A 13989-nucleotide genomic window follows, 5' to 3' on the forward strand; every position below is an offset into this window, starting at 1 on the left:
GACAAGAAGTTTACCAAACAAATCGCAAAACTGCATATACACCTTGGTGATCAAATGAAAGAGAAATGACCAAGGACTTTCCATACTGTAGTCAGTCTTCCTGAATGCTGTGTTCAGTGCGTTACGATTCGTGAGGCAGCAGACTCGGCTTCCTATAGATAATAGGCTGATAACCTAGTAGGGTCTCCCAATATATACTCGACGGTACGGGGAGCACAAGTTCGTACTAGTACCTATTGGATCACGAAAGGAGGAATCACCCAACCTTAGCAAACACAATAGTAACTAGGTTTAATGATGCTGGAGCACGCCTCTAGCCTAGACCTCTAGATAAATGTGCTTTATGTTCCAATGCATTGTTAGGTTCATTCAACAAATTTTAAGAGTTAATCTTGGATTAAGTTTCGATTTTGAGGCCCTACCGAATGTATTTCAACAATCTCTAGGATGCAACAACAATGAGTAAAAAACCATTCCTTTCGATGAACAACTACCTAAATGAGGGTAAGGAGTTCATGTCCAAGCGAACGCAAACCAAGACAAGCAAATGCAAGAACTAAGAAACACAATGCATCAACAGATCAATATCACAACTATTAATGAAAGATTTAAACTTTGCTTCCTAATTTCTCAATCATTAAAATTCAGTAATGCAAATGTACTTTCACTTTCATATGCTGTATAAATGCAATATTTTTATTTTTGAAATTTTAATGACAAATAAGCAAGTGTAAACCTCACTGATCCAAACAAATGTGATCTATGTTTGATAGCGTGGAAATCAAATCAATCTTAAAAATTGGTTCAATAACCAAACACTAAAGACCAATCAGCAAGAAAACAAGCAGTAAAACAGCCTCAGGCAAATCAATCAGATGGTTATGGACGAATCTTGAACGAATGAGTAACCCAAAAAAACAACTCCTTGATGAAACCTTTTAACAGATCTAGGTACCACGGTCTAAAAGCACAAGATTCACTAAATGATACCAAGGAGAAAATGCCTCAACCAAACACAGCCAAAACAAGCTGATGAGAGACAAGAAACAACACGGGACAAGCAACACTGGTTGACTCAGGAGGTAAATTTGTAAAAACAACTTGTACAGGAATTGTCGCAGGGCTATAACTAGCAACTTAGGACGAAAAGTAAATCGTCGCAAGCAGGAAGCAAGAAACTAAGCGACGTCATCGCAAGTGTACACTTGCCTTCCGCAACGGTCTGATTTCAGGAATCGTTGCAACTAAACGACAGTTTATCTGTGACGTGCAGGTTTACTAAAGAGGATAGGTGCGACGTCGTCGCGGCAGTTAGACTATGAAAAACGAAAATCTCAATTTAGAGAAAAATCAAAGTAAAAACACCCGAAGGACACCAGACTAATATTCCAAACAGTAAGATGGATTCCCAGATTGACCCAGGTAACCCAGAATACTGATGGCTCAACCCCAAAATCAAGAGACACTCTATCAAAAACAAATCAAGAGAAAACAAAAGAAAAAACATACAAAGGACACTCCCAAATGGAGTCGCCAACTTGTGATGTAGGAAATGTTCCCTTTGTGGACAGAGGCAACCCCTCTAGCCCTAGAGTGGTTCTAGTCATAGGAAGACAAAACAACAATAAATTTTCTTAAACAGTCATTGTTAAAAGAGCCTACCTCAAACCGGTTTTTGATGGAGTTTTCGTTGTACCGCTTTAGCTATCGTTTCCTTCTCCTCGATGAGCAATTTACCTGAGACAACACAAGAGAACAACATAACACGCAACGGAAAAAAAAAACAATGATCTATTTACTTACAGAGCCAAGGAACCATAAGCTATCAAGTATATTTTACACAAGACATAGGAAATCATCATGATTGTATTAAAATGAATAGAAAGCAAAGCTTACAACCAAGCCTTGACGTCGCAAGCCTTCTCGAAGGGTCCAATCGGTATGTTTCTTCAAGCATTCACTCTCAAAAGGATCTCCCAAATGGATGATAACTCTCTCTCTCTCACTCACAAGCTCTAGTACAAAGCTAAAGCAATCCACAACCAATTGCTAAACTATCAGCAATTCACACTGCAAACTCACACCAAAGCTAGCTAATTTGCTCCAATCCAAAAACCAAGAACTAGCTGATCATAGCAATAGGGAGTGTTTTTATAGGAGGAGGAGCCTCCATGAAATGAGGGAGAGGGAGCTTATCCTCAAGGGAGGTTTCTCAAAAGGTGGAACTACCATCCCAGAGGGGGAAAGACAAACTCCCTTGACCCAACAACCAGCTCTAGAATCACCCAGAAGCATTCTGTTTGAACTAATTCGCCATATCTGGATCGTCGCAAGTCATACACTAGGGCTCAACGATGACGTCACAAGGAAGCAGTGTACGCAGAGCCATCGTCGCAATAAATATCTTGAGGACTTGCACTGAGCCCTAAAATTCGACCGTCGCAGGAAACATATGTACCCCTGCGATGATGTCGCGACCTTATAGTTCATCACAGAGAATCGTCGCAGGTAGAATGATGCTTACTTGCGATGATGCAGAAACATAGGTAAAAGGGTCAATCTTTAGGATTAGAGAGCACTTGTTTAATCTTCTTGAATGAGTGGGAAGATATGGACATATTTATTTGATGTATGACACAACGGAGATGTCACTTAGAGACTGACTCTATTTGAGATTAGGGGATATGAGGCCGGTGACAAATTACTATGTAACAGGAAGGTTGGACAACTTCCTGTTGTCAAGTGAGCTCCACAATATGGCAGCCTCATCTTTCAAATAAAACCATACTAAAATTTTCCAATGTTTCGGCAAGGTTCTCTTAAGATATTTTAGGAATCCTTCAATAGTAGGACCATTATCTTTTCCTCTAAAAGATTCCTTGCTAGAAGTCATGAAGAGGGTTTTGAAAAAATCACTTACTTTGGCGAAAATTTAAAATGGACACATTGACTCGATCAATATGACTTAGAATCCTTATTATCACTTGTTTTTGGAAATGGAACAACCATTCTGCATCTTCCCATGTGATAGAAATCCCTATCTAGGAACTCTGGAAATTCAGATTCACTCTACAACTGTCCCGTCGTCACAAAAATTTCTGAAAAAAGAGCTGATTTTAAATTAACAATATCTCCCTCATCCAGACTCCAATTCGACCGATTGTTTTTTAAAATTGGGTATTTTTTCAAGAGAATCTCATATCTACAATTATTTTCTCAAAATTCCCCACAAAAACTGCAAAAATTGATTGGAGATCCGCTGTCCACGAATTGCAGTGAGAAATATTTCTACAACGCAACTGATTTTTAAATCAGCGATATCTCCCTCATCCGGACTCCAATTCGGGTGATTTTTTTTTTGAAATCAGGTATTTTTCTGTAAAGAATCCAGATATGCATTTTTTCTGCAAATTTTGCACCATAAGTTTCATATATGATCTGCAAACTAGGCACCCCAAAAATTCCTACAAAAAATAAAAAAAATCTCTTCGCTTTGCCCAAGAAAGTGCTCTGATACCACTTGTAATAAATCTGACTTGCAAATATATGAAAATAGAAATATGCCCAGAAATAACAAGATCTGAATATAGAAATGCTTCTCTTTATTAATCAAAACCCTTGAGGTAGGGTAACACCATACAATCACTCTTTAAGGAAGGAGAACACTCCACAAGCCATATGCTTGCCAATACAATAATCATTCACATCTGTCAATGGGGAGTCTCTAGCCTCTATATAGGCTTCATACATACAATACCCTGGGTTATTACCATGGGTCTCTCAGTGCCATATATCTAATACAATGGACTTATCACATTATTCCTAACTACTAGTGGTCTCTTACATGATGTGGACTAACCACTTTATTTATTAAGTATGGCCCATCACATTATTACCTTATTCCCTTAGGTACCTCCCTTTGTCCCTTACATGATGCAGGCTAACCACTTTATTTATTAACTATGACCCATCACATTATTACCTTATTCCCTTGGGTACCTCCCTTTGTACACCATACCCCATAATATCCCCCCTAGGTATACTACAATAACCACATCCATAACCACACTCTTGGCTGGAATTTGTGTGAGAGTGACACATAAATATTTGATCAAACCAAGACACTTTACCTTGCTTGAGTCGAAAGAAAACAAGTCTCTGTATGGTCTAGTTATATCCAAGCCAAGCTTGTCCATGATCACTTTAGGCATTAAGTTGTGAGAAGCACCTGAATCTAACATGGCATTATGCAATATCAAATCATGAATATTAAGGCTGACATAAAATGGTGGCACATTACCTTCCTATGAACCTCCTTCAACTTTTGGACCAAAAAGCAATTCCGAGTGATCATCATTTAAATTGACAGTGTCTAACACTTCTCCCACCTTCAATGCCTTCAAAATTTGACCTTTATATGCATCCTTCATCAATTCAACTAATGGAACATAAATTTTAATCTTTGATATCTCATTTTCAAGACTAAAAGATGATGAACTCCTTTCTACCTCCTTAACAGTTGCATCTTTCTTTTGAGGAATTTCTTTGGGAGGATCAGCCTTTGTCTGACTAGTAGAAGGTATATCAACCTAGACCTTTTTAAGAGAATTTATTGGGACTTTCCTATTCCTCAAATTATATTGTTTGTGGAATTCCATAATAGAATTATGATAACCTTTCTTATAGTCTTCTGATTCTAAAGGCACGACATCTTGTTGTGATTTTAAGAAAAAATCTTGTTCTTCCTTTGTCAAGAAAATATTATCTACTTCTCCCTCACCAAAGAGATTAATCTGATCCTATTCTTGTTCTTCTGCTGCTTCTTTCTCTTCTTCTACATAGTTCTGCTGAAAAGGAGGTTTGATCTATTGTTGGTATGCTGGATTTCTTTGGTCCCTCTGCTTGATTTGAATCTGTTGTCTTCTAAAATTTAGATCTATAATTTGAGGACCTCCATCTGGCTCTCTTGCAACAACTCTGTCTGACACAGTCATTTTCTCCATCATCTTCTCCATAATTTTCACCGAAGTGTGCAAGTTAATGTTTTATGATGTAGAAGGTTTTCTCTTTTATGGTTACCCTCTTTTCAGTCTTCAACTTGGCTTTCTTGGCCAGTAAGTTTGCTTCTACATTGACAACAATCTTCTGCATGTCCTCCAGGGTAGCTGGGCTTCTTTCTCTTAGTTGGTAGGCCATGTCAGCATCGAATCCATCTGGATAGCGAAGTAAGGAAAAACCTGGTGGAGGCTTTATTTATGCAGGGATAGAATTATAAACATTATTGAATATGTTTGAATAATCTTGGACTGATTCTCCTAGAGCTCATATTCTATTAGAATTTGAAGAGGGTTCTTTTTTACCTCCCATCGAGAAAGGAAAAGTTGATGAAATTATTGAAGATTTGTAATATTGCCTACTACCAAGCCTCTGTACCATTTTCTAACTTCCCCTGCTAAGCTTTGGGAAAAAATCCTTAACTTAACATCATCATCATCTACTTCTTCAAGGTCTGTAAAATCATTCATTTTTTCTATGTGTTGTTGTGTTGTAATGGTTCCAGTGCCATCAAATTGAGGTATGCATTGCCCATAATTTTGTGGCATAGAATTTAGTGGTGCCTGCAAGGCCAATGGGGCATAACGAGCTGCCATGATTGTGGTTTAAGAGGTAGATGTACTCATTGATGTGCTTGATGGTGACGGTAGCAGAGGTGGTGAAACCATGATCTGCTGAGTTGTTCTAAAGGGAGGAGTATAGACAACAGATGTAATAGGAGAAAAACAATGTGAAGAGATCAAAGGAAAAGTAAATGAGGAACAAAATATGTAGTAACAACCTTTTGAAATGTGGATGATTTTTTAGCAAACTTATGCAGCTAATCAACCAAATGCTCAAGTTTATGAAACTGTTGTAAAATGTCTTTATCAGACTTTGAAATGCCAAGTTTTTGTGCTGGGATATATGGTATTAACTTAGACTCATCAATGACTATCTTAGAAACAAAGGTTTCAGATTTGGATCTAAAAAGGCTATGCTCAAATGGAAAATAAAATTTGATGTCCTCAACTATTACAATGCTTTCAGGAAGGGTGTGACATCTCTGTAAAGGAATGTTACTCACTTGACCTTCTTCACACCTTTTCTTTCTAATCAATTTCTTAAGATCACTTACAAATTCAGGGGGATCATGGTCTGGATGTGATCTTGTATAGATCTTTCTAGAAGCCAAATTTCCAAGAAAACTTATCACATCTAGGATTAAACACAATTTTTAGGTGAAAATTTCAGCCTAATGATTCCTAACTCACTGTCACCCACAAGAACTAGGTTTAAGATTTTCAAATCAAGGTTTTACCAGGGAAGATTTAGCTTTCGGTCCCCGACAATAGTGCCAAAATGTTAGAACTTTGTAAATTACCTAAGCTGAAGAGAGAAATTGCAGAGGTAACCACAAACCACTTTTAGGCCAGAATCTAGTCCTTCTAGCCTTGGAGAGGGCTCTCTCACTTAAGTTGCTTAACTAATCTGATATTAGACCAGGTATAAATTTAAATAAAGGTTTGTTTTCAAAGTTCCATTGATGAGAAAAGACACAGATCCATTGGACATGAAGTCATGTCAAATCTATTTTTGTCAAGTGAGATGATGAAGAGAGAAAGGTTTATCTTCACAAGGGCAAGGTAGGCATCTTTGGTGGTGGAATTTAGGTTAAATTGTTGTAGAGGGTGAGTGCAGAAAGGTGAAAGAAAACACATAGAGCATCAATTCCATAGATTAATTATAAACTGTTGCTTTAAGATGAAAACATTGATAGCTTGGAAAACTAAATCAGAGCACCATGAAGATGAATTATGAATTAAACATATGGTATTTCCAAGTGAGAATATATACATTAAGAAATGTAAACACATGAGACAACTGACAATATCAAAGGAGCACAAACCACCAATATTATAACACATGAATCCATGCAAATCACCTTCTAACTTTCATTCATTCACTGGAAAAGTTTTCACAAAATACAGTGCACAAAAAGTTTGTTCTTCTCTATTCTAACCAACATAACTCATTACCATATTTTTCATCTATATATACTTCATGAGGTTCGATCTCCCACTCTAGGTGGTCGAAATCATTGATTAAACCAAAATTATAACTAGATACGTCAATTTTTTTGTGCATATACTGAAAAATATGAGTAGTTTTCCTTCAACCAATCTAAGTCGAAAACATCACCAACTTGGAATATTTGTAAATAAACATTAACTACACCTCCTAATACAATATTCCACCTATCCACATAATCAAAACTACTTCTAGAAGCCAAAAATTCGAAACTTGAAATGAAATGGTGTTGACTGTCCAGACTTGCAGTGCATTATCCAGTTTTGCAGCAAATTGAGGTAGCCTCCATGTTCTGTGTGGTTGCAAACTTCCTCTATGAAAATGAAGAAAATTCGTATGCTTAAAATATCCCTGTGATGGTAATGAACCTCTTTTATAAGATTCGATGTGCTTGTAGACCTCCCTTTGCATTATCCCCCACTTTCGTAGCAAGAATGTCTCCTTTCACAACACCTTCAAAAATCTGAACCTATGGTGATGCTTTCCTGATATAAAGTGTTGGAAGAATCAATTTGAATGTTGTAACCTTCATATAACTCCCCTTGTGATAATCAAAACTTCAAAACTTCATTATCCCACTAGTACCAAATATTATACAAAAGTGCAGCAAGTCCTTGCTGTGTTTTACAAACTTCACCAAAACTAGCTTATTTCTGAGCAAAAGACAAAAAATTATAGTTGAGTGCTACCCTCATGTTGCATATTTAACTTTGTACTAGCCTCTGCTAGTATGTCCAACTTGCCTCTCTCCCTCTTTCTTCTAGATTGCTTGGCCTAAATATGCTTCTGTTTTACCAACCCGAGTCTTTTTTTTAACACCAAATTTTGTACATACAAGCTTTTCACTTGCCTAGCAAAGGCAAGGTCCACTTCAATTTGTATTTAGCTTTGTTAAGGATAGGCTCAACAACTTCTAACTGCCTAAAAAAATACAACTTATCCCTGTGATCCTTTTTTGCAAGCTGATCTACCTGTTGTTGAACTCCTTCAAGCTATTCCAATAGTTTCTCAAATTCCTTTTGCTCATCAAAAGCCATCTTCTATTCAGGCTCATCAGTCTCCTTTACTTGCATTTGTACCTTGGCAGTAGAACTAGTTCTAGGCCTCCTTGACTACTCAACTGCCTCCTTTAACTCTTCAAAATCAATGACCAGTGTGACTTTGCCTTCGTTAGCGTGTGCTAATGTTTTCTTTGATGCCTCTCCTTCACTAGGCTGAATAGTTTCTTGCGATACTTTATGCCTAAGTTCCCTATTCTCTTGTTGCAAATATGCTATTGTCAAATGGGCCTTGTTTAATTGATCTTGTAAATTTCCAATTTTCTGGTCCCTTTCATCAATTTCCACTTCCTTATGTGTACTTTTTGATTCCACAACTTGAATAGGTGTAGATGGATGATCTACAGGTAATCTCTTGGCTGCAAATCTTGTTCTTGGTACTCTTTCCTCTTTTTCTTATTCAGGTGATAAATGGAGCTTCTTAGCACTTCTCTTATCAACTAGTTTGATTTTAGTCAAAGGATTTTTAACCGAGCTTGATATTGTAGGTGAAGCTTCTTTAATTGCAACTGATGGGGTGTTTTTCTTGGTCCTCTGGATGCTTGAAGATTGTGTTATCCACCCCGAAGAAACCAAAAAGTCCTACCATGACTGTTCCTACTTCTCAAGCTCCTTTATCACCAGTGATTTAGTTAATGAAAAATGAAACAAACTGGCTTCAATCTGATTTCATTTTGCTTGAAATAATAAGGAAGATTCAAAGGTTTCCTGCTACTAAAATGCATTAAGAGTCTAATGTGATAGTGATATACTTTACTAAACCTCCCTTCACATGTGAAGTACCTTTGAATCACTTCCAATAGTTTACTATGATGGTATTGTAGATAGCTTCTTGGCATATTAGAACCATATCATTTTCAGTGCTTTAGTTTGAGAAAGTCTTTGAAATCAGCCAAATCAAAATCTGTACCCTTGAACCATTCTTCTCCATTCATAGGGATCTTAGTGGCCTCGACTATTAATTGAGTTGTGATTGGAAAAGTTAGAGATCCCACCTTTGCTTCCAAACCATCAAAAATCCTAACAAACTCCTTTGTCAACTGTAGATGATACCCTTGGATATTTTCACAAAAGCTCACACACCCTACTTGTTCAAAATCCATTCTGATGGCTCGATTTGCATTGATGGTTGTGACATCTTGTGGCTCAAAACGCACAATGGCACCTCCCTTGTGCTTCTTGTCTTATGGAGTTGACATGATATTTCTTTTGCAACAATGAATAGTTTTAGGATTATGAGAAATTGGTTTTGTGTAATAATGGAGGTGCTATGATATTAAAAACCATTGATGATGCCTTAAGAGACAACAAGTAATTACACAAAAAACTGAAACAATGTTGACATCCTTAGGAAAAACCCTACAAAACTTGCAATTTCACAATTTTTGAAAGAGAATTTAAAAGGGATAGTCGCAACACAAAAACCAGAAACGCAACATTGAAGGTATTTGATTTTTTAAACACTTTCAAGCATAAGCACTTAAGAGAAGCAACTTTGATTTGGTTTTAAGCCCAAGGCACCTATTGCATGTAGAGGTTTACACAGAGAAAATGCAAATTGGCAGCAAGAAATGGGGAATATAATATACTTTGTGGAATCGAAATGAATTAGGATAAAATGCAGCAGAAAAGAAAAAAACACAGTGATTTCAAAAGAGAAACGACAATGAATTTCTCATTATTGTAGGATTTTTATGGTTTTTCTTAGCTTCTACATGCAATTTGAGAGTTCATTCAAAAATGAGGAACAAAGATAAACTTGTATTTGCACTAGTGAAGATAGTTTGACCACCGACATGCGAGAATTATAGCATTGTGTGAATTTGCGGCACCCTCGCCTCCCTTTTGTAGTAAATAAAACGAGCAAACCAGAGCCTCCAATAAAAATAGTGAAGAAATGAGCATTGTGGAATGGAGATAAAAGTTCAAATAGACATGCAGAATGGCTTGGAGCAGAAATGAGAGTGTTGATCATGATAGGAAAAGGAAATCATGAATGTGCAACACCTTTTGAAAATGTAGTGCTTTGGGAAAAGGGAAGGACTGTTCTTCTGAACGTTATTTGCCACTGAGATCATGAGTTTTCCTTGAAATGACATTCAAACAAACTCCAAAGAGCCTTCAAATTTGCGCCTGTAGACATAGCCTCTAGATTTAGGTGACCCACTTATAATAACTAAGGATGGTGACTAAATCATAATAACTAAGGATTTGTATAACATGATTTTTACACTCTTTTCAAGGTGACCAAAGACTTCCCATGATTACCCTTTTAGTAAGGAAAACAAATGAGTTTAGACGTTGGACTCTCAGCAAAATGGACACCTTTACATGACACTTGATCTAAACCTAGACCTTTTTAAACAATAATAGTCAGGTCATCATGACTAATATTTACAAATTTTACCTTAGATACATAGCAATACTAACATGACCAAGATTCCTAGACATGGTACCCTAACAATGTCCAAATGAGGTAGAGGTCACTTGTATTTATAGCCTTCCAAGGGTGTCCACTATGATTTAGGGTCAGCCTTGACAAATGTGCATATGTAGGCTTTTCTTCATAAGTACACTTTCCCTTATCTGTTTTGAGTGATCTTTAGGTCAATTTTGGTCCTCTCGAAAAGATGAATTCAATCCAATTATTGTCTTCATCAAGTGGGATTGGAAGTTTAGCAGGGGCCTGATGAGATTTATCTAGGTCAAGGAAAGTATGTGTTCAAGATGTTGAAGAGGTTTAACATGATGGATTACAAACCTATGCCAACCCCCATGATCACAAACTTGAAAAGGCTAAGGAGTTATGAATCAAGCTCAATGGATCCAACTAGGTATAGACAATTGATTGGCTCACTAATGTACTTGGTGAATACTGACCAAACATATGTTTTGTAGTGAATGTTCTTAGTTAGTTCCAAGTTGAGCCGAAGCATGATCACTAGATATCATCCAAGTACATACTGACATATCTAGAAGGAACAATCCACTACTGCCTAAAGTATGATATGAGCAATAATGTCCACTTGATTGGTTATACGGATTCCGACTAGGGAGGCAATGGTCAGGATGGAAGAAGCACTATAGGAGGATGTTTTAGTTTGGGATCCTCCATGGTCTCATGGATGAGCAAAAAGCAAGAATCGATTGATTTGAGTATTGCCGAATATATTGCAGCCTGTGAAGTAAGCATAAAGTTGTTGGTTGAGGAAGTCGATGTCCTACTTGTTTGAAGGACCAATGGACCCTACTGTGATACATTTTGAGAACACAAATAGTATAAGGTTGTCTGAAGACCTAGTGTTTCATGGCAAAACAAAGAATATAAACAACAAGTATCACTACATTCGAAAGTTGGTGCAAATGGTGTGTTGCAACTACGATATATCTCCACTGATGAACATGTAGCTGACATCTTGACAAAATATCTTCCTAATAAGAATCTTGTACATTTGAAAGGCATGCTTGGATTAGTTAATATATCCTCCCTAGATGAGAGGGAGAGATAGGCACATCATTCTTGTCTTCACTTGGGAAGAAAGAATGGAGGATTGTGTAAGCATCTGGCATTCAATACTCTTTGAAGATGAGATAGGGAATCCAAGATAAGAGTAGTCATAGAGGATCGATATTCTTTGAGGACTGGGAATCCAAGATAAGAATAGTCCTAGAAGGTCATACCTTGTGAACATTCGGGCGTGGTATGTAACTTGAGAGACAATGATGAAGGTGTCTATAAATCGTTGGTCTCACCAACATTATGCTCTGATCTTGTAGAGCAATAGAGCTATTAATCAAGGCCTTGCTATGTGACAATGTTGGGTGTTATGATGCTAAACAGATGGGTTACCAATCCAAATCTTCTTATGAGATATCTTATGATTGAGAATGGCCATCTACCATTTATGAATACCTCCCTAGTTAAGAGGGAGTGTTGAAAAATGTGTAACTAGGTTTTGTCTTCATAAATATGAAATGTACTTTTTTATTCTTGTATATTGTAAAATGAAAGAAAAAATATTATTATTATTTTTGGAGCATTGGTTTCATGCTCAAGGTCTTTTATTTTAGAGGTAAAACACCCATTGAGTGCTTCTAGGGTTTGTCCTAGGTCAAGAAGTCAAAAGAGTCATTGTGATATGTTGAAGACCCCATCGAGCACATTGTAACTTGTAAAAAGAATTAATTTTGTATTTAAATATGTCAGAATACCCTCCAACACCAAGTTGCTATGTTAGCTAAGAAGTCAACCTATTTTGAGGAGCCTTTCCCACCTTAGAAGCCTATATAAAGGAAGGAACTCGACCTCCCTTGGACACACATTCACTTCTCATCATCTCAGTGAAGGAGAAGAGAAAGAAGGATAGCAAAGAAGGAGAAGGACGAAGGAAGAAGTTTTTGGGCTAATTCTCCCTCACACACACGAATAAGGAGAGCTAAGGTTTGCTACTTCAAGGCTGAAATTCTCATTTTGCTGGAAGAAGAGCCTATTAGGTCACCTTATGCCCTAAAAAAGGAAGCAAGCAAAGTGAAGTTGTTGAGAGGCCTTGGAAGGCTAAATTTCGCTCACATGTCTGGTTGCAGTCCTTGCTGCAGGGGGGAGAAAATTTCAGACCTGAAGTAGAGGCTGAAACTCTGTAGCTAGGGGTCGAAGTTGTGTTGCTGGAAGAGATTTGACTAGGTTTGACTTGGACAAGCGAAGCACATCATCAAGAAGGTCAAAATTGGTCTTGGAAGGGTACTGGTCTTGGTCTAGAGGTCTTGGAATTTGTCAATTGAAGAATCTATAAGAAGAGAAAAAATTTACGGGTTTTCCTCTCAAGTGGAGAGGTTTTGGCCCTAGCTTACAGCGTATATCCTGTGTTCTTGTGTACTATTGTTCTTCTTGTTTTGGTAGTTGTTTGATGAAAATAAAAAACATAATAATAAGAGAATAAACTAATAAGTAAGAAAAGGTAAAAAGATATCACCAACAGTTATCAAGTAAAGGGAAATTATCCTAACTATTGTCCTATATATTTCTCAACAATATGGATACCAAATTCTTCTTTAATCCCAACACATACATCACATCATGAAGCAAAATAGAACCCCTAGAGTCCAAGTGAAATTTAATAGACCAAAAGCCTTTAACAAGAAGAGTGGAGTTATCTCCAAGAATAATCTTCAAATTTGACACTCTCTCTACCAAATTAGAGATAACTTCCTTATACTCAGAGAAATGATGAGAGGCCCCACTATCAATCAACCAACTATCCCAAGCATCCGAAGGAGAGGAACTAGAAAGAGCAGAAATAATCATATATTTAGATTGATTAGTAGCATTACTTATTTATTGACCTGTTTTGTGGATGATAACCTTCTTCACGATCATCGGGAGAGTCTCTTCTTATTCTATCATTCCTTCTTCCATCTCTTCTATCATATGACCTGTTTTTGTTTTAGCCACAATTATTGTTGTAGGAACTTGAAGTGTTTCTTCTTGGAGAATATCTATTCTCATGACAATCTCAAGCATAATGACCTTTTCGATGACAATTGTAACATTCAACATCTCTATCTCATCTTCTTGAGTCCTTGGAGTCTTAGTTGGCTTGAGGAGGTCTTCTTGCATTAGATGGATTTACCTTTTCTTTCTTCTTGTTCTTCTTCTTCCCTTGAGCAACGAAGGCAGTAGGCTCTCGTTCATTTGGCCCTTGAATTATTCCCCTAGATATCATCAATATTTCATCTTGATTGCATAGAGAAAGTAGCTCATAAAAAGAAGGGATCCTTTCCTTATTCCCAATTTCCAGTCAGGTACAAT

This window comes from Pinus tabuliformis, chromosome J (assembly GCF_031772625.1).
Source record: "Pinus tabuliformis cultivar Carrire ecotype Pingquan chromosome J, CPIR1, whole genome shotgun sequence".
Taxonomy (NCBI): Eukaryota; Viridiplantae; Streptophyta; class Pinopsida; order Pinales; family Pinaceae; genus Pinus; species Pinus tabuliformis.